The sequence below is a fragment of the Schistocerca serialis genome, chromosome 2 (genome assembly GCF_023864345.2).
Source record: "Schistocerca serialis cubense isolate TAMUIC-IGC-003099 chromosome 2, iqSchSeri2.2, whole genome shotgun sequence".
Classification (NCBI taxonomy): domain Eukaryota; kingdom Metazoa; phylum Arthropoda; class Insecta; order Orthoptera; family Acrididae; genus Schistocerca; species Schistocerca serialis.
In genome coordinates, this window is record NC_064639.1 from 186,717,692 (window position 1) to 186,731,270 (window position 13,579).

Sequence of the window (13,579 nt, forward strand, 5' to 3'; positions counted from 1 at the left end):
GTGTGTGTGTGTGTGTGTGTGTGTGTGCACCGACAACAGTAAAGTCGCTGTTGTGCATCTGTTACAAGCTACTAGAGAACCGGAGATTGGTATTATATTAGCTTCTTGGACATGCGTCAGCAGGGTGCCAGTAGTATTCAGTTGCAAAGTAATATCTATGTTGTATCGCTGGTGTGAATGTGTTGGGACTACAATAAAGAGGCAGCAGTGCATCATTTATAATCTGCTAACGACCTTAGTCCCGTATTACACACTTGGAGATAAGTCGGCTTGGAGCCACTAGTATGCAATTGCGAGGCAATTTTTGTGTCGAATCGTTAGTGTGCTAGTGCAAACACGACATTAATGTGGCAGTGGCACATCACTTACTAGCTGCTAGAGAAAGGTATCAGTCTCTTGGGGACACGTCGGCAGGCAGTCTGCAGTATGCAATCGCAACGTCAGTATGAGGATGCGGGGACTACAGTAAGGAGGCGGCGGTGCATCAGTTACAAGTTAATAGTGTTTTGAGGGCGTTATTAATGTCTTGGATTTATGTCGGCATGGAGCCTGTACTATGCAATCAAAAAGCAATTTCTGTGTCGCATTGTCAGTGTGGTGGTGTGGCGACTACAATGAAGTGGCAGCACCGCGTCGGTTACAGGATGCTAGAGACCTGAGGGTGGTATTAGTCTCTTGGTGATATGTTAGGAGGGAGCCAGCAGTATGCAATCACGAAGCAATTTCTGTGTCACATCGTCAGAGGGTGTGGGGACTACACTAAAGTGACAGCAGTGACTCAGTTACAAGCTACTCGAGACCTGAGGGTGATATTAGTCTCTTGGTGATATGTGATCAGGGAGCCTGTACTGTGTAATCGTGAGGCAATTTCTGTGTCACATTGTCAGTATGCGAGCGCGGACACTATAGTAAAGTGGCAGTGGTGCATCAGCTACTTGGAACTAGAGTCCAGAGGGAGTTATTAGTCTCTTGGAGGTACGTGGGCAGGTAACCTGCTGTATGCAAATTGCAGCAATTTTTATATCGCATCTTCAGTGTGAGGGCGAGTGGACTACAGTTAAGTAGCGGCGGTGCATTAGTCACAAGCTATTAGAGTTCTGAGGGTGGTATTAGTCTCTTGGAGACACGTCGGCAGTGAGCACGTAATATGTAATTGCGAAGTAATTTTTGTATTGCAACATCATTGTGAGGGTGAGGGGAGTACAGTAAGGTGGCAACGGTGCATCAGAGACCTGAGTGCATTATTAGTGTGTTGGAGAAAAGTTGGCAGGAAACCTCTTGTATGCAATGTCAAAGAAATTTCTCTTTGGCATCGTCAGCGTGAGGGTGCGGGGACCAGAGTAAAGTCGCGGTTGTGCATTAAATACAAGCTACTAGAGACTTGAGGGTGGTATTAGTGTAGTGCAGATAAATCGGCAGGGAGTGTAATAGTATGAAATCACAAAGCAATTATTGTGTTGCATCGTCAGTATGATGCTGCGGGGACTACACTGAAGAGGCGACTGTGCATTAGTTGCAAGGTACAAGAGTCCTAAGGGTGGTATTAGTCTCTTGGAGATACGACAGAAGGGATTCTGTAGTATGCAATCGCCAAGTAATTTCTACTTCACATTGTCCATGTGAGGATGCGGGGTCTAAAATAAAGTGGCAGCGGTACATTAGTTAAAAGCTACTAGAGATCTGAGGGAAGTATTAATCCCTTGGTGATACATGAGGAGGGAGCCTGAGGTATGCAATTGCGAAGCAATTTCTGTGTCGCTTTGTCAGTTTGAGGTTGCATGGACTATAGTAAAGTGCCAGAAGTGCATCAGTTATAACCTACTAGGGTTCTGGGGGCTGAATAAAACTCTTGAAGATACGTCGGATGGGAATTTGTACTATGCAATCACGAAGCAATTTGTTTGTCTCACTGTCAGTGTGAGGGTGCGGGATTACACTAATGTGGCAGAGGTGCATCAGTTGTGAGCTACAAGACACCTGATTTCAGAAATAGTCTCTTAAGGAAGGGAGCCTTTAGTATGCAATCGCAGAGAAATTTGTTTGTCCCATTGTCAGTGCTATGGTGCAGAGACTACAGTAAAATTGGAGTGGTGCATCAGTTGCTACCTGCTTTAGACTTTACGGTGGTATTAGTCTTTTGGGGTTACGTTCGCAGGGAGACTGTAGTGTACATCTGTGAAGTAATTTATGTGTGACGTCATCAGTGTGATGGTGTGGGAACTACAGAAAGTGGCAGCGGTGCATCAGTTACAAGCCACTAGAGTCCTGAGGATGGTATAAGTCTCTTGGAGATATTTCGGCTGAGAGTATGTAGTATGCAATAACGAAATAATTCCTGTGTCGCATTGTCAGTGTGAGGTTGCGGGTACTAAAGTAAAGTGGCAGCAGTGCAACAGTTACAAGCTACTAGAGACCTGAGGGTGGAATTAGTCTCATAGAGATACGTTGGAAGGGAGTCTTTAGTATACAATTGTGGAGAAATTTGTTTGTCGCAGTGTCACTGTTAAGGTGCAGAGCCTACAGTAAAGTGTGAGCGGTGCATCAGTTACAAGTTAATAGAGACCTAAGGGTGGTATTAGTCTCTTGGAAATACGTAAGAAAGGAGCCCATAAAATGCAAACATGATCTAATTTCTGTGTTGCATTGTCTGTGTGAGGGTATTACATTAATGACGCAGCGTTGCATCCATCACAGTGTACAAGAGACCTAAGGGTAGTATTAGCCTCTTGGAGATATGTCGGCAGGGAGCCTGTGGAATGGAATCATGAACCAATTTCTATGTCGCATCGTCAGTGTGACTTTGCAAGGAATATAGAAAAGAGGGAGCGGTGCATCAGTTACAAGCTATTAGAGACCTTTGGGTGGTATTAGTCTCTTGAAGTTACGTCGGCAAGGGGACTGTAGTATGCAAATGTGAAGAATTTTCTGTGTGGCTTCGTCAGTGTGGACTACAGTAAAGTGGCAGCCATGCATCAGTTATAAGTTACTAGAGACCTAAGGGTGGTATTCCAGAATGAGATTTTCACTCTGCAGCGGAGTGTGCGCTGATATGAAACTTCCTAGCAGATTAAAACTGTGTGCCCGACCGAGACTCGAACTCGGGACCTTTGCCTTACGCGGGCAAGTGCTCTACCAACTGAGCTACCGAAGCACGACTCACGCCCGGTACTCGGTCGGGCACACAGTTTTAATCTGCCAGGAAGTTTCATATCAGCGCACACTCCGCTGCAGAGTGAAAATCTCATTCTGGAAACATCCCCCAGGCTGTGGCTAAGCCATGTCTCCGCAATATCCTTTCTTTCAGGAGTGCTAGTTCTGCAAGGTTCGCAGGAGAGCTTCTGTAAAGTTTGGAAGGTAGGAGACGAGGTACTGGCAGAAGTAAAGCTGTGAGTACCGGGCGTGAGTCGTGCTTCGGTAGCTCAGTTGGTAGAGCACTTGCCCGCGTAAGGCAAAGGTCCCGAGTTCGAGTCTCGGTCGGGCACACAGTTTTAATCTGCCAGGAAGTTTCATAAGGGTGGTATTGTTCTCTTGGAAATACGTCGGCAGGGAGCCTGTAAAATGCAAATGCGAAGCAATTTCTGTGACACACTGTCAGTGCGAGAGTACGAGTATTACAGTAACGTTGCAGTGTTGCATCTGTCACAATGTACTAGAGAGTTAAGGGTGGTATTAGGCTCTTGGACGTACGTCAGAAGGGACCCTGTAGTATGCAATCGTGAAACAATTTCTGTCTCATAGTGTAAGTTTGATGCTGAGGAGACTACAGCAATGTGTCATTGGTGCATCAGTTACAAGCTACTAGAGACCTGAGGGCGGTGTTATTCTCTTGGAGATACGTCAGGGGATCTTGTAGTATGCAATAGCGAAGCAATTTCTATGTTGGATCGTCAGTGTGAGGATGTGTGTGGAAGACAGTAAACTGGCACTGGGACGTCAGTTACAAGTTATTAGAGGCCTGACGGTGGTATTAGTCACTTATACACTCCTGGAAATTGAAATAAGAACACCGTGAATTCATTGTCCCAGGAAGGGGAAACTTTATTGACACATTCCTGGGGTCAGATACATCACATGATCACACTGACAGAATCACAGGCACACAGACACAGGCAACAGAGCATGCACAATGTCGGCACTAGTACAGTGTATATCCACCTTTCGCAGCAATGCAGGCTGCTATTCTCCCATGGAGACGATCGTAGAGATGCTGGATGTAGTCTTGTGGAATGGCTTGCCATGCCATTTCCACCTGGCGCCTCAGTTGGACCAGCGTTCGTGCTGGACGTGCACACCGCGTGAGACGACACATCATCCAGTCCCAAACATGCTCAATGGGGGACAGATCCGGAGATCTTGCTGGCCAGGGTAGTTGACTTACACCTTCTAGAGCACGTTGGGTGGCACGGGATACATGCAGACGTGCATTGTCCTGTTGGAACAGCAAGTTCCCTTACCGGTCTAGGAATGGTAGAACGATGGGTTCGATGACGGTTTGGATGTACCGTGCACTATTCAGTGTCCCCTCGACGATCACCAGTGGTGTGCGGCCAGTGTAGGAGATCGCTCCCCACACCATGGTGCCGGGTGTTGGCCCTGTGTGCCTCAGTCGTATGCAGTCCTGATTGTGGCGCTCACCTGCACGGCGCCAAACACGCATACGACCATCATTGGCACCAAGGCAGAAGCGACTCTCATCGCTGAAGACGACACGTCTCCATTCTTCCCTCCATTCACGCCTGTCGCGACACCACTGGAGGCGGGCTGCACGATGTTGGGGCGTGAGCGGAAGACGGCCTAACGGTGTGCGGGACCGTAGCCCAGCTTCATGGAGACGGTTGCGAATGGTCCTCGCCGATACCCCAGGAGCAACAGTGTCCCTAATTTGCTGGGAAGTGGCGGTGCGGTCCCCTACGGCACTGCGTAGGATCCTACGATCTTGGCGTGCATCCGTGCGTCGCTGCGGTCCGGTCCCAGGTCGACGGGCACGTGCACCTTCCGCCGACCACTGGCGACAACATCGATGTACTGTGGAGACCTCACGCCCCACGTGTTGAGCAATTCGGCGGTACGTCCACCCGGTCTCCCGCATGCCCACTATACGCCCTCGCTCAAAGTCCGTCAACTGCACATACGGTTCACGTCCACGCTGTCGCGGCGTGCTACCAGTGTTAAAGACTGCGATGGAGCTCCGTATGCCACGGCAAACTGGCTGACACTGACGGCGGCGGTGCACAAATGCTGCGCAGCTAGCGCCATTCGACGGCCAACACCGCGGTTCCTGGTGTGTCCGCTGTGCCGTGCGTGTGATCATTGCTTGTACAGCCCTCGCAGTGTCCGGAGCAAGTATGGTGGGTCTGACACACCGGTGTCAATGTGTTCTTTTTTCCATTTCCAGGAGCGTATGTCTTTGGTTTGGTGGTGAAAAGGAATGATGCAATGAGGGCATTTGTACAATAAAGAACTTTGACAGGAAAGCACAAAAGCATCAGATGGCAAAACGTCACCTGCAGAACAAATAATCATTTCAGTTATTGGGCAAAAGTAGAATGAGCACGCCCTTTCTGAAGCCGCTTGACTGACAGCAATAAAATACAACAAACAAGTTGCATCCAGCAAGAGAGTATTGGCTCGTCTTATTCAGGCAATTGTATTTCTTTGTAAACAAGAACTAGCCTTTCGCGGCCATCGAGAAGACGAATCCTCCAGCAACAAAGGTAACTATATGGAATTGTTGGATTTACTAGCTCAAGGAGAGCAGTTAATCCGAGACCATCTGTTATCATCTTCAACCTTTAAAGGAACTTCTCCAGATATACAGAATGATGTAATAGAAATGATAACTCTGGAAGTTAATGAGAAAATAAAATCTGAAATTCAGAACTGCAATTTGATTTCGATTCAGGTTGATGAAACATTAGGCGTGTCATGCAAGAGTCAAATGAGTATAACATTAAGGTATTGTATTGCAGACAAAATTGAGGAAAGATTCGTTGGATTTTACGATGTTTCTGGAGATAAAACTGCTGAAGGTTTGTCAAACATTATTCATGCAGTATTGAAAGAATGGAATGTGGAAGGAAAAGTGGTTAGTCAAACATATGATGGCGCTTCAGTAATTGCGGGCAGAGAAAGAGGACTACAACAATTGGTGAAGCAGTTCTGTCGCTATGCGCTCTTTATTCATTGTTACGCACACCAACTGAATTTGGTACTGTTACATGCCTTCAAAATTATGTGACAAGTACGCATGTTTGTAAGTGAGCTTACTGTATTCCATTCGTTTTTCAGCAAATCATCAAAACGAACTGTATTGCTAATTGAGAAAGGATTAACTGCCACATGCAAGCAACACTCGCTGGAATTTTCGTTACAGGGCAGTTTAACAACATCTAGTCATTTCTTAGGGCTATATAGTGTTTTTAATTATATATTTGATGATACAGACTCTTAGTGGGACCCAGAATCTTTGAGCTGTGCTGTGGGAATGAAACGACGGATAGATGATCCTACGTTTGTCTACTTGCTTTGCTTCTACCGAGGGTGCTTTGTTTATGTTGATCATCTCTTTAATGTTCTTCAGTCAAAATCTGTCAGTATAACTGCTTCCCACGACGAAATAAGAACTGTTTTGAGAAACTTACGACAGTGAAGAATGGAAACATTCGTTGATGAATGCATTAAATGCACCTTGTGTTTGAATGCCAACTTATCATTCTGTGACAGTCAAAAGATATCTCTCAGGGCACTAACTTACGAGATACTGGATTTGCAAATTGTTCAGATGGAAAGAAGGTTTCAAGACTTTCCCCAGATTCAGTTTGTTGAACTTTTGAACGAAAAGTTTTTCCGAACTATCAAAAATAATTCCCAAAGTTGAACTGCTTCAATTATTAGAACAGTACCCTTTTTTCAAACAAGAACAACTTGAAAATGAACTGTGTAACATATACGCTGATGAGAAAAAACACTTATCTCCAAGAATCCTCTTAAAGTACACTGTCAACAATGATTTAGACTCCGTTTATGAAGAAACAACTAAGTTCCTGCGTTTGGTTTTGACCCTAACCGCAACTACAGCAAGCAGTGAACGAATCATGAGGACTCTTAAACGAGTGAAGAATTATTTAAGGAATTCAATGTCCAACATCCGGCTGTCCTGTTTGAGCACGTTAGCAATAGAAAAGACACTACTTGGAGAGCTATCCAGTGATCAGATCTTTGTAGACTGAGTTATAGACTTATTTGTGGAAAGAAAAGTCAGGCACGTTGCACTTGTGTACAAGAAAATATAAGTGCTTCCTCTTTTGCTGCTGAAGTTCTACAAATTTGTCATTGTTTCTTGAACAAGTTAGTTATTATTATTATTATTAGTGGCGGTGGTAGTGGTAGTGGTAGTAGTAGTAGTAGTTGTTGTTGTTTTATTTGATGCATTTTGTTTCATTTGTTTAAATTATTGTTTATTGTGTTGTTTTGTCTCCCTATAATAACTACAGAGTCTCCCCAACCTTTACAACCATGCTACGCCACTGGTACACAAAGTGTTTACTGTAAGCAAGCTATGAAAAATGAAATGAAGTCACTACAAGAGAATCAGACATGGGAACTGACTACTCTACCAAAAGGAGCATGTAAGTGGGTTTGTCATGTAAAGACTAATGATGATGGAAGTGTTGAGAAATATAAAGCAAGTCTTGTCATCATGGGATTTAATCAACGCTACGGTGTAGACTACAGTGAGACCTTCAGTCAGGTAGCTAAGTTGAAAACAATTCGTTCAATGTTAAGTGTTGCTGCAGCTGAAAATATGCATCTAATACGGTTAGATGTGTCTACAGCATTCTTGTATGGAGAACTAGAAGAAATAATATTCATGCAACAGCCAGAAGGATTTAATGATGGCACAGAGAGAGTTTGGAAATTAAGGCGAAGTTTGTATGGACTTAAGAGAGCCCCAAGACGTTGGAGTAAACGGTTTGGAGCAATTCTCATGTCAGCAGGTTTTAAGGCAAATGATGCAGATCCTTGTTTACATATCAGAGAAGAAGGTGGCAAGAAACTGTTAGTTGCTCTTTATGTTGATGATGGGTTAGTTTTGGCAAGTGATCAGCTGGATGCCAGAAAGTTTGTTGATGAGTTGAAGGCTGAATTTAAGATCACTGTGAAACCAGCATCGTATTTCCTTGGACTTGAGATAAAACACTTTAATGACGGTACAATCAAGATAAGTCAACAAGCCTATGCAAAGAAGATTCTGGAGCGTTTCAGTTTTCAAGAGTGCAAACCTGTCTCAATACCAATTGTAAAGGAACGAGATAAATTACAGGTAGAGGGAAAGAATGCAGAGAAGTGTAACTTTCCCTATCGGCAAGCAGTTGGAGCATTGATGTACCTGATGCTTGTAACGAGACCTGACCTGGCTTGTAGTGTGAGCTTCCTGTCTCGAACTCTTGACACAGCATCAACAGAAGATGTAGTGCGACTAAAGCGAGTACTCCAGTATGTAGCAGGTACATGTGACCTAGGCATAATCTATTGTCCAAATTTGTGCAGTGGCATATTAGATTACTACAGCGATGCAGACTTTGGAGGGTGCAACAAAACTGGATGGTCGACAACTGGTGTACTTATTACACATGCAGGTGGAGCTATCTCCTGGCTCAACCAAAGACAGGCAGTGACTGCAACATCTACAACAGAAGCAGAGCTGGTAGCTGCAACAGAAGCTGTGAAGGAGACAATTTATCTGTGTAGACTTTTTAGAGGAATGAGAAAGCTGAGTGGAGTTCCAGTCCTTAAGGTTGACAATCAGGCAACAGTGAAACTGGCACAAAACCCCGAGTTCCATCATTGCACTAAGCATATAAAAATAAAGTATTTCTTCGTCCGAGAAAAGGTATTGGAAGGAGAGTTAGGCATTCAACATATTTCAACTGAGGACCAGTTAGCAGATATACTGATGAAGCCACTGCCAAAACCAAGACTGTTGGATTTATGTCATAAGATGGGTATTTCGTGTTGATGTGTTCTCTTTTTTTCTTAATTAAATAAGGGAAAGTGTTACAGTTATATTTGTTTGTATTTAATTAAGTGGCAGACAAAAGTTGGCAGTACTTGTGCTCTAGAGTCCTCGGAGAGATAAGTACTCGAAACTAGGGCTTTGACGATGTGTGTCTTTGTGTGGCTGTACAATGTGAAATAAACGTAATGTTCAGTGAGGTAGACAGATTCTTTTTAAACCTAAAACAAGTAAAAGTAACAATACGTTGGCAGAAAGCCTTTGGTATGCAATCACGAAGCAATTTCTGTGCCGCCTTCTCATTGTGAGAGTGCGGCGACTACAGTAAAGTGGCAGTGGGGCATCAGTTACTAGCTGCTAAGAGACCTGATGGTGGTATTACTCTCTTGCAGTACATCGGCAGGGTGCGTTTAGAATACAATCATGAACGTATTGCAGTGTTGCATCATCGGTGTGAGGGTGCGGGAACTACAGTAAAGTAGCAGGGGTGCATTAGTTACAAGCTACTAGAGACTGGAGAGTGGTATTAGTCTATTGGAGATACGTTCCCAGGAAGACTTTGGTATGCAATCGCGAAGCAATTTCTGTGTTGCCTTGTCAATGTGACATGGGGACGACTACAGTAATGTCATAGTGGTGCAACATTTACAAGCTACTACAGACCTGAGGGCGGTATTAGTCTCTTGGAGATAAGTCGGCAGGTGTCCTGCTGTTTGTAATCACGAAGCAATTTCTGTGTAGCAGCGTCAGTGTGAGGCTGTGGGGGCCCACAGTAAAGTGGCAGCAGTGCATCAGCTACAAGCTACAACAGACCTGTGTGTGGTATTAGACTCTTGAGATACGTCAGCATGGTGGCTGTGGTATGCAATGGCGATGAAATTTCTGTGTTGCATCGTCAGTGTGAGGGTGCAAGGACTACAGTAAAGTGGCAGTGGTGCAACAGTCACAACGTACTAGAGACATGAGGTTGATCTTAGTCTCTTGGAGATACGTCGGCACAGAGCCTGTGGTATGCAAGTGCAAAACAATTTCTGTGTTGTATCATCAGTGTGGCAGTGCGGGAACTACAGTAAAGTGGTAGTGGTGCATCAGTTACAAGTTAGTAAAGACTTGAGGGAGGTATTAGTCTCTTCTAGATATGTTGGCAGAGAGCGTGTAGTGTACAATTGCTGAGCAATTTCTGTGTTGCATTATCAGTGTGAGGTTTTCAAGGAGTACGGTACAGAGGTAACAGTGCATCAGTTACAAGCTACTAGAGACCTGTTGGTGGTATTAGTATCTTTGAGATACTGCGGCAGGGAAACTGTAGTATGCAGTCATGAAGCAATTTCTGTGTTGCATCGCCAGTGTGATGGTATGGGGACTACAGTAATGTTTCAGTGGTGCATCAGTTACAAGCTGCTTGTGACATGAGGGTGGTATTAGTCTCTCAGAGACAATTCAGGGGGGAGCCTGAAGTATCCAATGGCAAAGAAATGTGTGTGTCACATCATCAGTGTGAGGATAGGTGGACTTCAGAAAAGTAGCAGCAGGGCATCAGTTACAAGCTACTAGAGACTTGACAGCGGTATTATTCTCTTGAAGATACAGTGGCAGGGAACCTGTAGTATGCAGTTGCTAAATAATTTCTGTCTCATCGTCAATGTAAGGGTGTGGGCCTACAGTAAAGAGGCAACGTTGCATCAGTTATAAGCTACTAGTTGCCTGCGTGTGATATTAATCTCTTGGAGGTACTTTGCTGGGAGGCAGTTGTATGCAATCCCTAAGAAATATTTGTCTCGCATCGTCAATGTGAGGATGTGGGGACTACAGTATAGGTGCAGCAGTGCGTCAGTTACAAGCTATTTGATACCTGAGGGTGATATTAGTCTCTTAGAGGAACATCAGCAGAGGGCCAGTAGTATGCAAGTGCAAGGCAATTTCCTTGTTGCACATTCAGTGTGAGGGTGCAGGGAGTACAGTAAAATGGCAGTTGTGCATCAGTTACAGCTACTACAGAAAATAGGGTGGTATTATTCTCTTGGATATATTTCGGCAGGGAGTCTGTGTTATGTAATCGCGAAGAAATATCTTTGACCAATCATCAGTGACAGGGCGCGGGAATTGGTAGAGACCTGAGGATGGTATTATTCTGTTGGAGATACATCGTCAGGGAGCCGGTAGTATGCAATTATAAAGCAATTTCTGTGTTGCATTGTCAGTGTTAGGGTGCGGTGACTACAGTATAGTAGCAGCGGTGCATCAGTCAAAGGTACTAGAGACCTGAGGGTGTTATTACTCTTTTGAAAATACCTCAGCAGGGAGCCTCTAGTATTCAATCGCAAATAAATTTCTTTGTTGTATCGCCTGTGTGAGGATTTGAGAACTACAGTAAAGTGGCAGCGGTGCATCAGTTACAAGCTACTAGAGATATGAGGGTGGTAATAGTCTCTTGGAAATACCTTGTCAATGACCCTGTTGTACGCAATCGCGAAGCAATTTCTGTGTCGGTTTGTCAGTGTTGGGATGTGTATACTACAGTAATGTGGCAGAAGAAATGCATCAGTCACAAGCCCCTAGAGACCTGAAAGCGGCGAAGGAAGGCGTGGACTTCAATAAAAGCCAATGGGCAGTTGGAACATTCCAACTGTTGAAGTCACCTGGCCCAGTTGGAATTTTTCTAGCTCTCCTGCAACAGGCTGGAGAAAATCTCATAAGAGTACTATGCAGGTTATTCGATGTTAGCCTAGCAGTAGAAATCATTCTCAATGTTTAGAGGACAGTGACGGCTGTCTTCATTCCAAAGCCAGGGAGAATTGATCGTACCAATGCCAAGGATATGAGACCAGTCAGTTGTCCTTCTTCATTCTCAACACATTGGAAAAACTTAGAAATGTATATGTTGGGGAGAGGAGGCTAATTAGGGCCCTGCTGCATTCAAACCAACACACACATCAATCAGGTAAATCATATGAGACAGCTCTCCACCAACTCATTGGGAAAGTGGAGAAAGGATTTCACTTCCAAGAAATAGCCTTCCGTATCTTCCTGGATATCGAGGGGGCCTTCAACAACACGACCTTAGATTCCATGGTAAGGGCAGCAGAGTTGCATGACCTAGGGACCACTATATGTAACTGGGCCAGAGCCATGGTTCGTGGAAGTAAGGTAGAAGCTAACATGATAAATGAAAAGATGGTGATTAACACTACTAGAGGCTGCCCACAAGGAGGAGTTCTGTCACCTTTATTGTGGAATCTAGTGGTGAACGAACTCATTGAGGAACTAAATTCCAGACAATGCTTCTGCCAAGGATACCCAGGTGACCTTATCATAGTAATACTTGTCAAATTTACTGACTTAGTTAGAAATATGGCACAAGGAGGATTGGACATTGTGGAAAATTGGTGCATTAAATAGGATCTGAGCCTTAATCCTAAGAAGACTGTTATGGTGCCATTTACAAAGAGGTGGTTCCAACACTCAAGTTGGAATCTAAGGCTCTACAATGAAACTCTACCTGTGAAGGGGATAGTGACATATCTAGGGTTAACCTTAGATGAGACAAGGAGGAGTTCTGTCACCTTTATTGTGGAATCTAGTGGTGAACGAACTCATTGAGGAACTAAATTCCAGACAATGCTTCTGCCAAGGATACCCAGGTGACCTTATCATAGTAATACTTGGTAAATTTACTGACTTTGTTAGAAATATGGCACAAGGGGGATTGGACATTGTGGAAAATTGGTGCATTAAATAGGATCTGAGTGTTAATCCTAAGAAGACTGTTATGGTGCCATTTACAAGGAGGTGATTCCAACACTCAAGTTGGAATCTAAGGCTCTACAATGAAACTCTACCTGTGAAGGGGATAGTGACATATCTAGGGTTAACCTTAGATGAGAAACTAACATGGATCTCTCACATTGAGAATATCTGCGCCAAGGCAAAAAGTACTCTAGTGAGTACCAGCAGGGCTTGTGGTAAAAACTGGGGCATAAGCCCTAGAGGTATGCACTGGATATACACCACAGTGGTTAGACCTAGGATTTCCTATGGAGCTGTGGTGTGGTGGAAGAAGGTAGAACAGTGGGTTGCAGCTGAGGGCTTGCTAAGGTGCAGAGACTGGCCTACTTAGCCATAACAGACGCAATTAGCAGCACACCAAGTGCTGGGATGGAAGCCATGCTGAACATGCCTCTACTACACCTTTGGGTCAAGATGGAGGCAGCAGCTGGGGCATACAGACTTAAAACTGACAAAAACTGGATCTCATCGAGACATCGGGAATCACACACTAACATAGTGAGTGAGATAAACATAGCAATGGCTGGGGAAATGCCTGCCGACTATATAATAACCCCCATCTGCTTCAACAAGCCTTACGATATAATAATTGGAAGCAGGGTGCAGTGGGAAAAACAGTTCGACCCGATATGGGGGACATTGTTTGAATCCAAATGGGTCGAAATCAGACCAAGGCATTGGGGCAGGGGTGTACGAGGTTCAGCCAAAACTAGAGGGCATTATCCCTCTATAAAACTAGCCTCTGTATTCCAAGCTGAAATTACTGCAATCAGGGTA

At 44.5% G+C, this 13,579-nt stretch overlaps 2 non-coding genes across 2 annotated transcripts; one reads left to right on the plus strand and one right to left on the minus strand.

The window, feature by feature from the left end:
• Window positions 1–3,077: 3,077 nt before the first annotated feature.
• Trnat-cgu (transfer RNA threonine (anticodon CGU)) lies at window positions 3,078–3,152 on the minus strand. Its single transcript has one exon. It is a non-coding gene; the product is annotated as a tRNA-Thr (tRNA).
• Window positions 3,153–3,407: 255 nt separating this feature from the next.
• On the plus strand, window positions 3,408–3,482 carry Trnat-cgu (transfer RNA threonine (anticodon CGU)). Its single transcript has one exon. It is a non-coding gene; the product is annotated as a tRNA-Thr (tRNA).
• The last annotated feature ends 10,097 nt before the right edge of the window (window positions 3,483–13,579 follow it).